General features: G+C 38.4%; 1 protein-coding gene across 1 annotated transcript in view; it reads right to left on the bottom strand.

Moving 5' to 3' along the window:
* The window catches only part of Arhgap24 (Rho GTPase activating protein 24), a 466,818-nt gene extending 462,120 nt beyond the window's left edge, over positions 1 to 4,698 (bottom strand). The window contains exon 1 of the mRNA XM_070012334.1: positions 4,340 to 4,698. The gene's annotated coding sequence lies outside the window, so the exon portion shown is untranslated. The remainder of the gene's footprint in view (positions 1 to 4,339) is intronic.
* Between the last annotated feature and the right edge of the window lie 10,684 nt (positions 4,699 to 15,382).

The following is a 15,382-nucleotide window of genomic DNA, read 5'->3' on the forward strand; positions in this document are numbered from 1 at the left end:
CCATTATTGATATTTATAATATTGAAATTGTAATAGTTTAATTTATACATGAAAAATTAAACATTATATAACTTTCACATAATGATTTAACAGAGAAAATTTAATTTAATATTCATGTAGTAGACATTGGCTAAATGAATTGTTTTTTATGTAGTTTAAGAAATTATAAAATAGCAGAAATAATTCTAAACAAAGAAAAAGTATTTCAGGAAGAAACTGAATTTTCTTAGAACTCAGAGGCAATAAAATGAAAATCAATATAACAAAGAATCAGGAGCATGAAAGATGTCTAGCTAAATCTCTTTATATCTGACTCTACATTCTCACTTAATTAGATCTTACTTCCCTCTAGCACTCAAGGCAATTATGACAAAAATTAGTAACTTAATTTTGTTTGATTCATTATGAGTATGGCCTATTCCATGCAGTATACCCAGATTTAGCTTCATTATTAGCATTCATAGCTAAATCCAGAACCTCCCACTGGGATTTGATAGATCACAGACTTTATACACAATATAAAAAACTGTTTATTATCTTGAAACTTAAATGAATTTGTGACTTGGAAAAGAAAAAAGATGATTCTAAAGTAGTGTTTGTTTTGCAAAAGCCCTGTATTTCCTCTATTATGGGAATCACATAGGCTTGTGTGAGCTGATCAACATGGTGAATGATGATTTATTGTTGTTCCAAAGGTAATGTATAGAAGGGCTATAGTTTCATAAGTCAGTAATGAGTATATTTCTTTTTGGACAATGTCACCCCTTCCTTCATTCTCTCCCATGTTTTTCTTCCTGTCCCTAAGCACAGTTGTATAATTCATTTTTAACATAGCATTTAGTGAATATCACTGCTGCATTTGTGCACCCTTTGTCCCTCCATTTCTGTTCTCCCCGCCCCCCCGTAATTACTCTCCTAAAGACAGATAAAAGAACAAACAAGACAAAAGGAAAAGAAAAGCAACAACTAAGAAAAAAACTTCTTATTCCCATTTCCTGGAGTTTGTTTTAATAAATATTATTTTATATAATCAGAGGCATATAGGCACTGAGCCTTGTGTTCCTCCCCTAAGACTGCTTCCTTTGGGCTCACTGTGTGTGTTGTTAATTTGGAAAATAGAGCAAATAGACATATAGAGAGCAAATAGCCGTATTTTAAATGAACTGTTGGGATATAACTATTGACATAAATTGGAGTCTAATAATACGCACTTCATTTATGGTCATATATTAAAGAAATATTATCTATTATATTTCAAACATTGAATTGGGCAATTGAATACATGTGGTTACCTTATGACCAATGTACCCACTGAGGAACTCACAATCATTGGGAGTATGTCATGTGCCACGAAACATTTTTGTCCATAAGTGACGCACATATTACAGCAGTAGTGCAAAAGTGTATAATCCCATATGCCTAGTAGTTCCTATCATCTAGTTTGTGTAAGCTCGCCCTGAAATGTTACCATAATGATGAAATCATAAAATTAAACATTTCTCAGAATATGTCTCCAATGTTAAATGATACATGATTGTCATTATTCAAAAGTATGAGCAATGTACATGGAGTGAGACAAGAAGGAATCATTAACTCTTCCTGAGTGGAATTGGCAAACTTTCCCAAGGAAGTTCCAATTGAAGGGGGACAATAAGAATCAGCAGGGACTCCATTAAAACTAAATATAAAAACAGGAGACCAGAAGTGAAGAGAGAGGAAGCTAGATATGCTGCTTAAAAGGACCCAGGTTTTCAATAACTTCAGAAGCTGAATCTTTTCTGACTCTTCCTCACAATCCTTCCCTTTCCAAATGTGCTTTGACTTAGCTGCCTCAACTAGCAGAATTATGTACAGTTCAAGTTCAAAGAGCAGACAGATGGGTTATGACTGGGGGATTCAATGACAGAAGTGTCTTCTGGCTCTTTGCATGAAGAGTATTAACTTCATAGCTTAATCGACTATTTACAATTTTATTTTTAAGTACGTTTCTCCATCTGGGAAAAATCTTAATCCTTTAGCTATGGCTTTAAATATAAACAGGCAGCTTTTCATTGAAAATCTCTTCCGCTTTCTTCTGTAGTACAGTGTGATCAGTGTAGAATTAAGGCCTGAGGTTCTGGTTATCATCACCGTCCTCTACACCCACGCATGACCAATTATATGACTGCCCCTTCCTACTGCGCTCTAGGCTGGGTCTCCACTTAGTTTTCCAAAGCATACACCTTTTATCAACACTCAAGGCATGTCAGAATGAAAGAATCAGCATAACATAAGCTCCATTCATGGGAGATTCGTTTTTCACCACCAACGCAAAAATACCAGAAGGAATAATAGCTGGTAACTAAGATGGTGTCAGCATTGCTCACATCAAGAACAGGAAACAAATGCCTAGCCTGAAAATTAGAGTAACTGTGCCAGGGGCTTTCAGCCCTGGGAAGCCAACCCAGACATGACCAGAGCCAGAAAGAAAATACTCTTCAGTGGGTCTCTAGGTCATGGTGGTATTCTTTGGGACACTGTTGGTAAATATTACATAGGCTTTGCTAAGAAGGCAAAGTAATCAGACTCAAACTGTTCCACTGTTCACTACCACCTGCTGTACATTCCTCACTCTGCCCCCCTCCCCTCCCCCAACTGGGAGGACCCATGATCACATAGGAAATACAGCCTTGGTCATGGAAGTTATTAGAGCTCTGGCCATCGCTAACCAGAACAAGAGCTGAGCAAATTTCACCGAGGATTTCTGCCAAGGTTTCTATGCTCTCCTATGGAAAGATGCATTGCTTCTTCCTGCCCCCCCCCCACATTTACTATTAGATTTATATTTTCAAGGTATTTCAGACTTAAGGTATGTAGAATTCAAAAGAACATTACAAAGAAAATGTTAGCACCTCAAATTCATAGTAAAGACAAGTGTAGTAATACAGTTGAATGTCAAGGACATTCTGAATCACATGCAGAAAGAGTTACAGCTTCTCCTTCCTAATATCATGTTAGTTATGTGCTCTTTCCATACACCTAGATCCGAAAATTCAGTTCAGCCCTTTTTTCCACATAAAAGCCTTTCTCCAAGAACACATCCCCACTGTAGGGTAGCAGATGGTATTTATTTTAGAATTTTTTCTCACCTTGGTCCACTAAGATACCAAAGGAGAAAATGCTAAGAACTCAGTAATGGCTCCAGGGAGAACAGATTTCCTGACTTGTACCTGAAAGTTGGGCACTCAGAGAAGAGATAAAGGGGAGTTTCTTTATTGGGTTGTCTAGAAGTTGAACTATCCCTAGAGAAGAGGAAATACTTTGAAATTTGAAAAGGGGAATGAGATCTTAACAAGTCTAAGGGAGCTTCACATTAGCTTTCTGGCTTTTTCTAACATTCATTCTGTGTGTCTTATATTTTATGATACCCAGTTAATACCAACATCTCTTTTTGCCCTCCAGGGCTGGTTTTGAGTTCTGATTAGCACTAGAGAACAGATTGTATTGACTCTGTCTTTTCTGTAATTGAATAAAGTCATTAAACTCTACTTCCATTGTTCCTGGATTTCAATTAATTTCTCTTATTTAGCAGACACAGCAACACAAATGGTTACTTACAGATAAACAAATGGTTTACCACTTTTATGTCTCAAGCACATAGAGTCATTTGTTTCTTCTTTTTAGAGTGAGAAAATGGTGACAACTTGGAAGGGTAAAAAATATACACATAAAATCTGATGGAAATAGGAGTTGTTTGGAGATGACATTTAATTTGAAGGAAGTAGACGTAAACTAGGAAGGGCACAGGTATTCTTATCACCAGTTGATATTAAAAATCTAGTATCTCTAAGGAATTCAGAGCAACACAACCTCCCTTCTAGTTGAGGACTTAGGAAAGAGAAGCAATCTGAAGTATTTTTTTTTTACTGAGAACATAGTTCATGTGTGCCCGTAAGAATGGATACTTCCTTTAAAAACTATTATTAAAAAATCTAGACAAAGCTTTTTGAGGGGTTCCAGGGTCCCCAGAGATTTCCTAATAGTTCGTGTTTATTACCAATGGGCATGCCCTGATGTCTAGGAAACTGGCAAGACACTGGTGGAAACAGAAAGCCAGGAATAGGCAGAGGGTGAGTAGTAGTAAGAGGAAGATGAATTTCACAAAGGGTCGTGATTCATTCCAACTATTTTTTGTAAGCCAGAAACACAACAGACTGGCCTGTGCCCTTTCCTAAGCGTGCCCACAACCCATGCCCACATTCGCACCCATGCATGTGAATACACACACATGCTGAGACCCCGGGGGGGCCCCCTCCCGCCAGGCCTCTGCGCACACCCCCGGGGGGACCGCGTCACCTACCTGTCTCTGGAGCGCAGGACAGAGGCGGGATCACCGGTGACTGCTCAGAGGGACTGGGCGCCCAGGACTCCCCCCGAAAGAAAGAAAAGGGGGCGGCTCTGCTCCTTCACTTCCCACCCAGAGGGGAAGTGTGGAGCCCCATTCACTCCCCGGCCCCACGGCCGCTGGCTTCAGAAGAAAGCGGCTGCGGCCCAACCAGCTGCTGCGACCGCGGTGGGTGGAAAGTTGGGGTGGGGAGGGGGGGCAGGTGCCCCGGGTCGGCGGTCCTCCCCGGTGCCCGCGGCAGCCCCAGGCAGCTCCGAGCGCCGCCAAGACCCAACCTCGCCCGGCCGATGCTCTCCGGAGCTGGGCTGCGTTGCCACATGCACTTGAGAAATCCAAGCAGTTGCGCAAAGAAGAGTCTCAGAAGTTCGACGGAGCGATGGTGTGTGGATGTGTACACAGACCGGAGGAGGAGGAGAGGCTGGAACAACTGAGCGCAGCCAGCCCTCCCGTGGCCTCGGGTTTCACGTTTCACTTGGCAGCTGGCAGCTTCTGAAGACTCGGTCAGCAGGAAGGGGAGCCCCGCCCTCCAGCGTCCGGTGATCTCCCACCCTGGCCACCGGCCACCGCGCTCCTGACCCGCTGCACAGCACCTGCCAGGGTCTCTCTGCCTACAGGACTCCCTCATTTCAGCTCCTGTGCAGCGTACCTACGTCCTGGACACTGATCAGAGACTCTGTGTGTGTGTGTGTGTGTGTGTGTGTGTGTGTGTGTGTGTGTGTGTGTGTGTGTCACAGGCAAAGCCACCTGTGCCTTCTGCCCCTTCAGGGAGTTCTGCATTTCTTCCCCAACCGCCCCCCCCCCCCACACACACCAGTTGTACTTGCTTCCACCAACTGGGTCCTGGTAAAAAAACGGAGCTCTCGCATCAAAACCTTTGCTCCTAGAAATGCATGTTTAGGTAAATGTCCTCTATCTAGATTCTTGGAGGGAATTTTAAGTCTAATACTGCCCCGTAGTGGGTTTAGGGTTCTCAGAATCACACCTTATGAGCTGGGTGCCTGTAATCCTAGCTCCTCAGGAACTGAGGAAGGCAGTTCCAGGCCAGGCAGGGCAGGAAAGTCTGTGAGACTCATCTGCTATTAACCACCCCAAAAGCTGGAAGTGGAGGTGTAACTCAAGTGGTAGAGCACCATCCTTGAGCAAAAATCCTAAGGGGAGCACACAGGCCCTGAGTTCAAGCCCCCAGTATTGGCACATGCACACACACAAACACATGCAAAATAATAATATTATTATTATTATTATTATTATTATTATTATTAAAAGTAATTAACACAGTAAGAAACTGAGCAGTAAACATTTTCCTCATGTAGATCCCATTTCTCTTCACCATACAAAAACACTTGTATTTCAAATTGAGATTTTACAGTTCTGGTTATTTTGGCATATCAAATCAAATTGCTTCCAACATTTTCTAAAGATCTGTGTTTTTGTTTATTTGAAAATCATCACAAAATGACACAAACCAAACACAAATGAGAGCATTTCCATGAGGATTTCCAGACACGGGGAAAGGAGATCTGTGTTCAGATTGAGAAGTTCAAATAACAAAAGCATGCTTTTCCTCTTTCTCCTCTTTCTCTGGTTTCTTGGGGGGGGGGGGGAGGGTTTGAAATCTTTCTCATGCCAGGCTGAGGCCCTACTCGAAAACTGATTTTCTGGCAGGAAAATTCTCAGCCCATTAATGAATCAAATTAAGTTCTGTGGGCTAAAAATAATAACCTCTTTTAGTATTTCCTTTTTCAAAATGTGCATAGAATTCCTAGCCAGAAGCAACATATCCTATTTTGTAATTGGTGGAAATAAATGGTGTTCATCTATTCACATCTTCTAAGGGGACCCTGGCAGGTGAATCTGATGAAAGCAAGGAAACAATGAAATTTGCCAGAATGAAATCTGCTCACACTTGCTGGCCAGGAAAGCCTCAGGAAGATGTGTCAATAGGAATGATTCAAGATTGTGACATTTAAAGAGGACAGGTTAAACTTATTTCATGGTCTAACAAATAGTACCATAGCAATTTGATTTCAGGCAATACGAAATTGAACTCACGGTGGTTCTTGAATAGTCTCTGGTCTAGAAAATTAAGACACACCTCTAAGAAACCTATGTCCAAAGCCTTTTTCCTTCCACACCTCTGGCTGTGTTTCCACCTTTCCCACTTGAGCATCATTTCATAGATGAGTGTGAGGTAGGTTGTTTTCTTAAGCTAGCAAATACACAGGAGAGGAAGGTTGTCATGGAGATTGGGCAGATAGAGTGGAGAATACATACATCCATCAGTGTGAGGCACATTTCCTACACACACACACACACACACACACACACACACACACACACACACACACACACACACACACACAGATTTTTCTACAGAAAGGGCAGGACCACTGAGTTGCTCTGCAATAGTTCAATGACAAAAGCATATCACCTTGAATTAGTGCATTCACTGGGACAGGGAGACATCTTTCATAGGTATCATAGCAACTTGAAAGCAGAGAATAAGATGGACCCAGAAGTTTCACATTTTATTCTCACCAGAGGAGACAATCAGGGAACTAGCATCTGTCATTCGGCTCCCAGGGAGGGGCTTTGCTGATAGCATGCCCAAGGGACAATTTGAAACTGAGTTTTCCAAGTCAATTTCAAGGCTGAGTAGAAGGCATGTTTCCCACAAACTCTATAAAATCTAGTAACAACTCAAAGGTGAGGGATTTCTAGCTATTCTACACCTAGACACCTTCAGAGAATGGCCTAGGAAATAAATAAAGCTGTAAGTGGAAGGTGGAATTTGAGGGCACATGGGGATGAACAAGGTCTTTAGAGCCAGAGATGCTCCAGAGATCCAGAAATGAAACAGAAACAGGAGGAAAGAAAGAGGATAATGGTTTCACTCCACCTGACAAGTTTGAGTGTTGCACAGGACAACCTTCTAAACACTTGGTCCCCAGGATTCTGTGTCTAATCTGGCAGTTCTTTACTTGGAATTTAGTGAAGGGAAACCCAACACGTAATTGTATAATCACTTTGTGTAATATTTCAAATAGATGGGTCAAATGTTACCATTAAACCTGTAGGGATTAAGAATGTCTCTCAATGTGTTTACTAATTCAAAAATTGCAAAATTTTCTAGTAGATTCCTTACCAGATTCTTTGAAGTCCTCAACATAAAGGTATTCATTGTCACTCACCCAATTGTTCATTAATACCAGATACTGGGACTCTTGAATTATGTTTACTTTTAAGAAAACATAAATTCCTAAGAGGGCAAAACACACAAAACACAATAGTCAGGAATTGCCAAAGTCCTAACATTTCCTACAGGCTTTCACCAACAATGCAGAATTTGTGTGGGTCTTGCAATATGCCAAGATCTGATTTCAGGATTAAGATAGAAGGCTATGTTTAAAGAATGTCTGTTTCTAAATGTCTGTTTTTGTTTTTTTCTTTTTATTTCCCATTGGAAGTTCCTTTGCAACAAAGTCCAGCTTTGTCTTTGCTCAGTAAAGTGGGAAAAGATTAAGGGAGTTCTGTGCTTGCCCTTCTCCTAGACTGGATCATGTGATTAGAGAAAGGGGATGGTCTTCTGTGGTCACCAAGGGTGGGTCAAAACTTAATGTAGCTGAATCCCTGCAAGAGAGCCAATAAAGAAGAGAAGGAGGAGAAAATGAGTGTAGAAAATTATCCTGTGGCCATGGTTCCTTTCTGGCTTTATAATATAACCTCAGATTCCTTCTTACACTATAGCTTTAAATACCAGGCATATTGTCCACAGAGATCTTGAGAAGGCCATGGTATCGGCCATCATCACACTGTTTTTTGAATTAAGACATTCTTGGTGCAGAGTAAGTCAAACTCCATTATTCCCCAGGTCCACAGAGTAATGGAATCAAAACATTCATTATTAAATTGATGTTCAAAATGGTGTTTGTTGAGTTTTGTGGAGTTACAAAATTAGCTAGCTCAACCCATTAACATTGGAAAATGGAATTTAAAGTTCCCCAGGACTTCACTACTTATAGATAACTGAAGTTAACATCATTTCAAGTAATTTTACTTTTTCTAACTTCTGGGTGCGTCCTGTCTTATATAACGGTTCAGATGATACAGTCTACTGCAGCAAGATGCTTTTGCTTAGACCTCAAATTCCATGTTCAGCTTCCAATTAAAATGGTTCCCTTCCAGTGAAAATGGTTAGATGCAGTCTAAACCTAAATTTTGGAGCTTCCTGGGTTCCATTCAAAATCAGATCTTTGGGCTGGGAAGGTGGCCCAGTGGTATAGTGCTTGCCTTGCATGCATGAGGCCCTGGTTGCAATTCCTCAGCACCACATAAGCAGAAAAAGCCTAAAGTGGCGCTGTGGCTCAAGTGGTAGAACGTTAGCTTGCGCTGAAGAGCTGAGGGACAGCACCCAGGCCCAGATTTCAGGCCCCACGACTGACCAAAAAAAAAAGTCAAACCTGTGCCTTCCAAGATGAGCACCTTTCCCTTGATGGGGGTCCCACAATAAGTCTTTGCTTTATACCTGCATGCCATTTCTAAATCCTTCGTTATTCTAGAATTTACTTCTGTGTTCAGATTCACAAATTTCTATTATTTTATCAATGTGCATTCATTGCTGAGTAGTTTCTTTTAATATTGTTGAACATGTATATAATGTAATTTGATCAAATTCAACTTCTCTATTATTCTTCCTGATACTCTCTCCATTAAAAAATAATTTTAATTGGCTTCATGTTTCTATTTCCATGTGTTCATTAGAAGTACTTTAATTGAATTTACTCTCCCTTATCTTCTTTTTTAAATATATATTTTTATTGTAAAGATACTGTACAGACGGGTTACAGTTACATGAGTAACTCTCCCCTGCAAAAGTTGTAAAGTTTGTTTTCAACATAGTGTCTTGTACATCAAACAAGCCCCTAATAAAGCAACCAGCACAACTCTGTTTATCGCAGCATTATTTACTATAGCTAAGATATGGAACCAACCCAGAGGCCCCCCAGTAGATGAATGGATCAAGAAAAAATATATATACATATATATATGACACTGCCCCATTTGTTAGGAAATGGAAAGACTTGGAAAAAATTATATTAAGTGAAGTAAGCCAGGCCCAAAGAAACATAGGTCCCATATAGGATTCCCTTATCTGCAATAACTAGTATATGTCTAAGACAAGCAGAAAAGGTCAAAAGCTATGTACATATGACCATATAAGATGATGCTAAGCAAAATGAACCCCACGATAGGGACACAAGAGGTTTTATCTTTCTTGCTGTTGTTTCTAATGTACTATGTGATTTTTTTTGTTTCTTTTGTATATTCTTCCACCATGGTATAACCCGTTTTCACTGTATTTGATTCTGGTGCCCCGCATCTTGTATATGCATTTTTCTAATTTGGGGAGGGAAAGGGAAATAACAAAATGCTGAAATAAGGATAAAGGTTGATCTATTGTAACAATGAGATGTACAAGACACTAGGTTGAGAACGAACTTTACAACTTTGTGGGGGGTAGAGGAGTGGAGAGGAGGGAGGGAAGGGATGGTAGGGGCAAAACAAAGGAGGAGCTGACAATGAGCAATAGGAAATGTACTCATTACCTTACTCATATAACTGTAACCCCTCTGTACAGTATCTTTGCACTAAAAAATATACACTAAAAAAAGGATACAGGTTGACCCTTATCTTCTTTTTAACCACCCCATACACACTTTCTCCAACTCCTTGACATTATCCATATACAATATTTTATACTATTGTCATCCAAGACAGCCTTTATTTCCTCATCATTCACATTTCAGATTAGCACATCCTCTCTTTTTTCTCCTTCCCATGAATAAATGCGTGGATAAGAACTCTCACACACAAACCCCACACACATTCATCTCACACATGAATATCTATAACTATAATAAATCATTTTGTAGATTTTAAGATTACTCTCATATTAGAATCTTCTCATTAAGGTTTATAAATAATAAATGCTTCCATGGTGACAAAAGCCTTTTTTTTTTCTCCCAAGAATTATTTACTCATATTCTACCTAAATTTAATGTGCCTTTTTAAAGTTTCCTATTGTCTTAAGTAGGCAGGAATTAAATTAGCAATTTGTTCTTCTTATTCTTAAACCATGTACCTGTGTATTGTTCATATATATATATATTTACATACATATATACACACATATATATGAATGTATGTATTTTTTATCACCTGCACAGCTAATGCTGAAGTCATTCTATCTCCATCACATGGCAAGTTCTTTAAATAATGGATGTTTCTTTTGCCTTCATTGCTGTTCTCTGCCTTCTGTATCACCTGCTTTATTTATTGTTAGAGAACTTGAAAGAAGGAAAAAAGCTGTACCTTTTTGAGAATTCTTAGCCCACTGGTAGATAATATAGAGTAGAAGGTACGTATCAATGCTAATGGATCCACATGCTATGCATAACTGAATCAAATGCTATTTTTTTGATTTGCTGTACTAACTAACTTGGGGCCCTAAAGTCCTCTAAACTCAATACAACTGTTAAGGAGATAGATAATGTTACAGAATGCAGACATAACCATAAAGTTAGGAAACAAATTTTCAACGAAAACTATATAAGAAGATATAAATGAAAACTGTAATTCATTCAAACACATAAACAATGATAATAAAATAATAGAAACAGTCCTTATATATGTTTTATATAAAATATGTGATATATAAAGATAGAACTAGAGATAGACAGGTATAAAGATAGGTAGGTAGGCAAATAGATAAAAAAAAAAAAATTAGCCAGTGCCAGTGGTTGGTTCATGCCTGTAATCCTAGCTATTCAGGAGGCTGAGATCTGAGGATCGTGGTTCAAAGCCAGCCTGTGCAAGGAAAATCCGTGAGACTCTTCTCTCCAATAAACCACCAGAAAGCTGGAATTGGCGCTGTGGCTCAAGTGGTAGAGCACTCGCCTTGAGCTGAAGAACTGAGGGACAACGCCCAGGCCCAGATTTCAAGCCTCATGACGGACAAAAATAAAATAAAATAAAAAATTAGACAGGGTCTTACTATTAACTCACTCTGTAGCTCATCAAGGCCTCTGACACATGGTTCTTCTGTGTCAGCAGTCTCCAGTGCTAGGATTACACATATACACCAACAATTCCAACACTTTCTTATGTTTTTTTGCTTTCTTCTTGTTTACTTTTAGGTCTGAGACCAGGACTCAAACTCAGTACCTGACATTTTTGCTCATTGTTTAGTACTCTGCCAACTGAGCCATGTCTCCAAACCCTTTCTTAGTTTTTAAAATGCCTTCTCATATATAATGTCTTCTGATTGCAGCAATTCTGAAAACTCTAGCATAATTTACATTTTACGAGAGTATAAAGAGAATTATTATGTTCACCTTAATCACAATTGTATCTACCAGTGGAAGGTTAGAACTAAGAATTGAACCCCAGCTATTAGAATACACGCTTGCATCTTTTATTATTAATGTGTCACTGATATCATATCTCTCTGCAAAGGACAATATAATTTCCATTTTCTGTATCACGTATGCTGTCCAAATGTTTGACAACAATGTTTAGGTTCTTTTGTAAGGATGCATTTTTCATCTTTATATATACCAATTCTAAATCCCATTAAGATGTTAATTTTAATGTCTTTCTTCCTAGGCTTTGATTCAATAGTTCCACAAATAGTAAATCAACTGTTCTCCTTGGTTTATTTCTGTGTTTACCATATGTTATAGGTGTTAATGAATAAGTGAAAGGCACGTGGAAATACCAGCAAGTAGAAGAGTGATTTATATAATTCACAAGCTTGAAAATTAGTCTCTGAAAAATGTTATATTCAAAAATCTTATAACAAACATCTGCAAGTGAACCTAATGGAAAAGATTGTAATCATTAACTTGTTTTTTAAGACTCAGAAAACAGATAGTGATTATTTAAGGAATAGACTCGGGGGTTATTAGCTTCTCAAAAAATTATCCAGCACAAACTTTCTGGGAAATCAATGGAAAATAATGTAACTTTGATAGATTTTCAAAACAAACTAGGAAGATATTCCATGAAGACAATCATAACAAAAAGACAATAACAAAAAATTCTAGCAAGCAAGCTTTGTAAAGGCTTATTTTGCAAGAATAGAGAGGTTAATCTGGCAAGTATGATGAAAATCAGCTGTGGTTCAGACCGAACTGGCAAATGCCACTCTTTATAAATGCTAAACAACCAATCCTAAACATCTTCCAAGGAAGACTTTTTCTCTTGTGTGTTCTATTCATGAACAGATCTGTAAGACTTCTCAGAGACAATGATGGAGGTTAGTCCCAAGGGACGGAAACTGAGGCAACATGATGTCAGTTTGAGGCATTTTCAAAAGGAAAGATGCTTTTGAATGGGACATTAGATGATTTCATTCAAATCAAAGTCACTCAAACTCATGGAAAATGATTCCAAGGGTAATCAAGGAAAGGACTTGTAGAAACAAACAAGAACAAGATGAGCATGGCAAGACAATGTGAAAATAAGTTGTCTCCTACCTTGGGTGGAGCTGTGATGGTGTCAGTGTCTATAAGAGCAATCAGCAGTACTAGCAAGATGGAGCCCAACTTTGTTTCTCACATTCAACTCTGGGGCAAAACAAAGCCACCAGGAAAAAAAATATATATATAGGCAAGTGAATGAACAATAGCTCTAAGATCTTTGGTAGCAAAATTTTAGTGATTCCCAAAGAGAGGATGTAAGTTCAAAACCATAGGAGGAATTGATAAGAGGCTTTCTGGGGTGGGGACTCCCATAGGTCCTACAAGTTACGGAATTTCAGCTTAAATCTGAAGCTTAGACTTTAAATCATATAAAGCACTCCTAATACTTTCATTCATTTAAATGGTACCCATGTCCCTAAATTATTTTAAAGTATTGTGGATATTCAAGTCCAACAATGGTAATTTCATAAAAATTACATAAGGAAATCCTGTCTCAAAAAAATGGCCCCCCTAAAGAGTGATTTCCAATATTAAAGAAGTCAAAAATAGTAAAAATGACCATGGACTTCTGTCTGTCTTAGACCTTCACATTTTCATTAGAGGCACCATTGGGCTGTGAAGGTGGGAGTTGTCTTGATGACATCTGCTAATTGTAATTCCTCTTTTCCAACAATGTACACAGAACCAGTCATTACAGAGTTCCCTGCAGAGCCATCAGAATCTACAGAATTTCTACAGCCTACTGTCTCAATAGTATGCTTTTACCAACAGAACATGAGAGACAGGTACCTAATAAATTCCTAATTTAAAAAAAACATAGAGCTTGTTTTAAAATAGTTTAATCATTATTGCGACCAATAATGGCACTCATTATCATAGCTGTCATGAGTCTATTTATATGGTTCCACTATAATTCAATTTTAATTAATTTGGTCACTATTTAACAATGCTGCTAAAAACCTTATTTCTAACCTTGCATCATTCAGCACAGAATTAGAAATTTAAACTTTTAATTTTCTGCTATAAAATTTGTTTTGGTGATACTGATTAAATTACAGTATTTAAATCCAACAATCCCTGATTTCATGAAATACTTATGTGTGTGAGAGACAGACAGAGAGAGACAGAGAGAGAGAGAGAGAGAGAGAGAGAGAGAGAGAGAGAGAGAGAGAGAGAGAGAGAGAGAGAGAGAGAGAGCTGGTTTGGCTTGCCTGTTTAGCTGGCACTCAAGCAGTATATGGCTAAACATACTTCAATAGTTGCATGTCTAAAAGTGACCTCCTACCAAACCAAGGCATGAACTGTATATACATTGGCTTTTACATATTATAAGTACAGAGGTTCAAATGTTTTATTAGGTATTCACAAATGTCAAACATTTGAGATCCTAAATCAAAAGTGTTCAAATATCACTGTACAATATTCAATGCAATCAGGATATTATCATAAATATTATGAGGACCAGAAACTATCCATACCAGAATCTTTATAGTCACATAGTCACACAGTTGAGGTAAAGGGAAGGGCCAAGAAGTGAGTATAAAACACTGCAAGAATGTGATCAGCGCAGAATGACTTCCTTGACATTTCTCACAACATGATGAACAACCCCCCCAAATTCTAAAATCCATGGATTAGCCTTGATAATTTGTCTTTTGACTTTCATTTTTGTTTGTTTTTGGCATTTTGTCTATTCTTCATTTGTTAACATGTATACATGTACACACACATATCATGTCGAACATTGCAATGCTTTGGCAAACCACATATACAACCATATATATATACTACATATACCATATGGCCTGTGTATTAGGTGATACTAACTAGAATTATATAAGTATACTCTGTGATACTCGGTCATGAACCAGATCACCTAATGACTTATTTCTCATGGTTAAGGAATAATGATTGTATACACATATGCTTATGCATATATATTCTATTCTGTACATAGTCCATTCTAGACATCATTTACAAATGTAATAATGGACACATCTTGTTTTATCATTCTTAGCCAGTGTTCTTCACAGGAGATTTGGTCTCCCATTAATGGCACAATTGTATCAGAGTAGTCATTAGTATCGTGGTGTCACCTCAATAAATTGTTTGAAGATAAACTTTGTAATAACATGTGAATTGAGAAAGTCAGAGCCCGAGCAGATTTAAATGGTATCCCATACAATTCCTACCATTAAACTCTAGGACATCCTTCATAAAATCTCCATCATCCTAATGCATAGAAAGCTTCCATTTCATTCATTATGTAAATGTTTACTAAGAACTTGACTTTCATGAGTTCCCAAGATATGACATTGGTTATACTCAGGATAAGTGCAGTCAATACAAACATCTGTGACAAAATAGAGAGTTATAACACAATATTCAGGGCTGTGCTTTGAAAAGCTACAAATACAGCCAGGTGTCAGTTCTATGCAATTCAAGAAAGCAAAAATGCTGCCCAACTCTCCAAATGTATTGCTGTCTAACCAAATGACTGAATTTTCTATCCTAT

This window comes from Dipodomys merriami, unplaced genomic scaffold, assembly GCF_024711535.1.
Source record: "Dipodomys merriami isolate MVZ:Mamm:240054 unplaced genomic scaffold, mDipMer1.0.p SCAF_9, whole genome shotgun sequence".
NCBI classification, from domain to species: Eukaryota; Metazoa; Chordata; class Mammalia; order Rodentia; family Heteromyidae; genus Dipodomys; species Dipodomys merriami.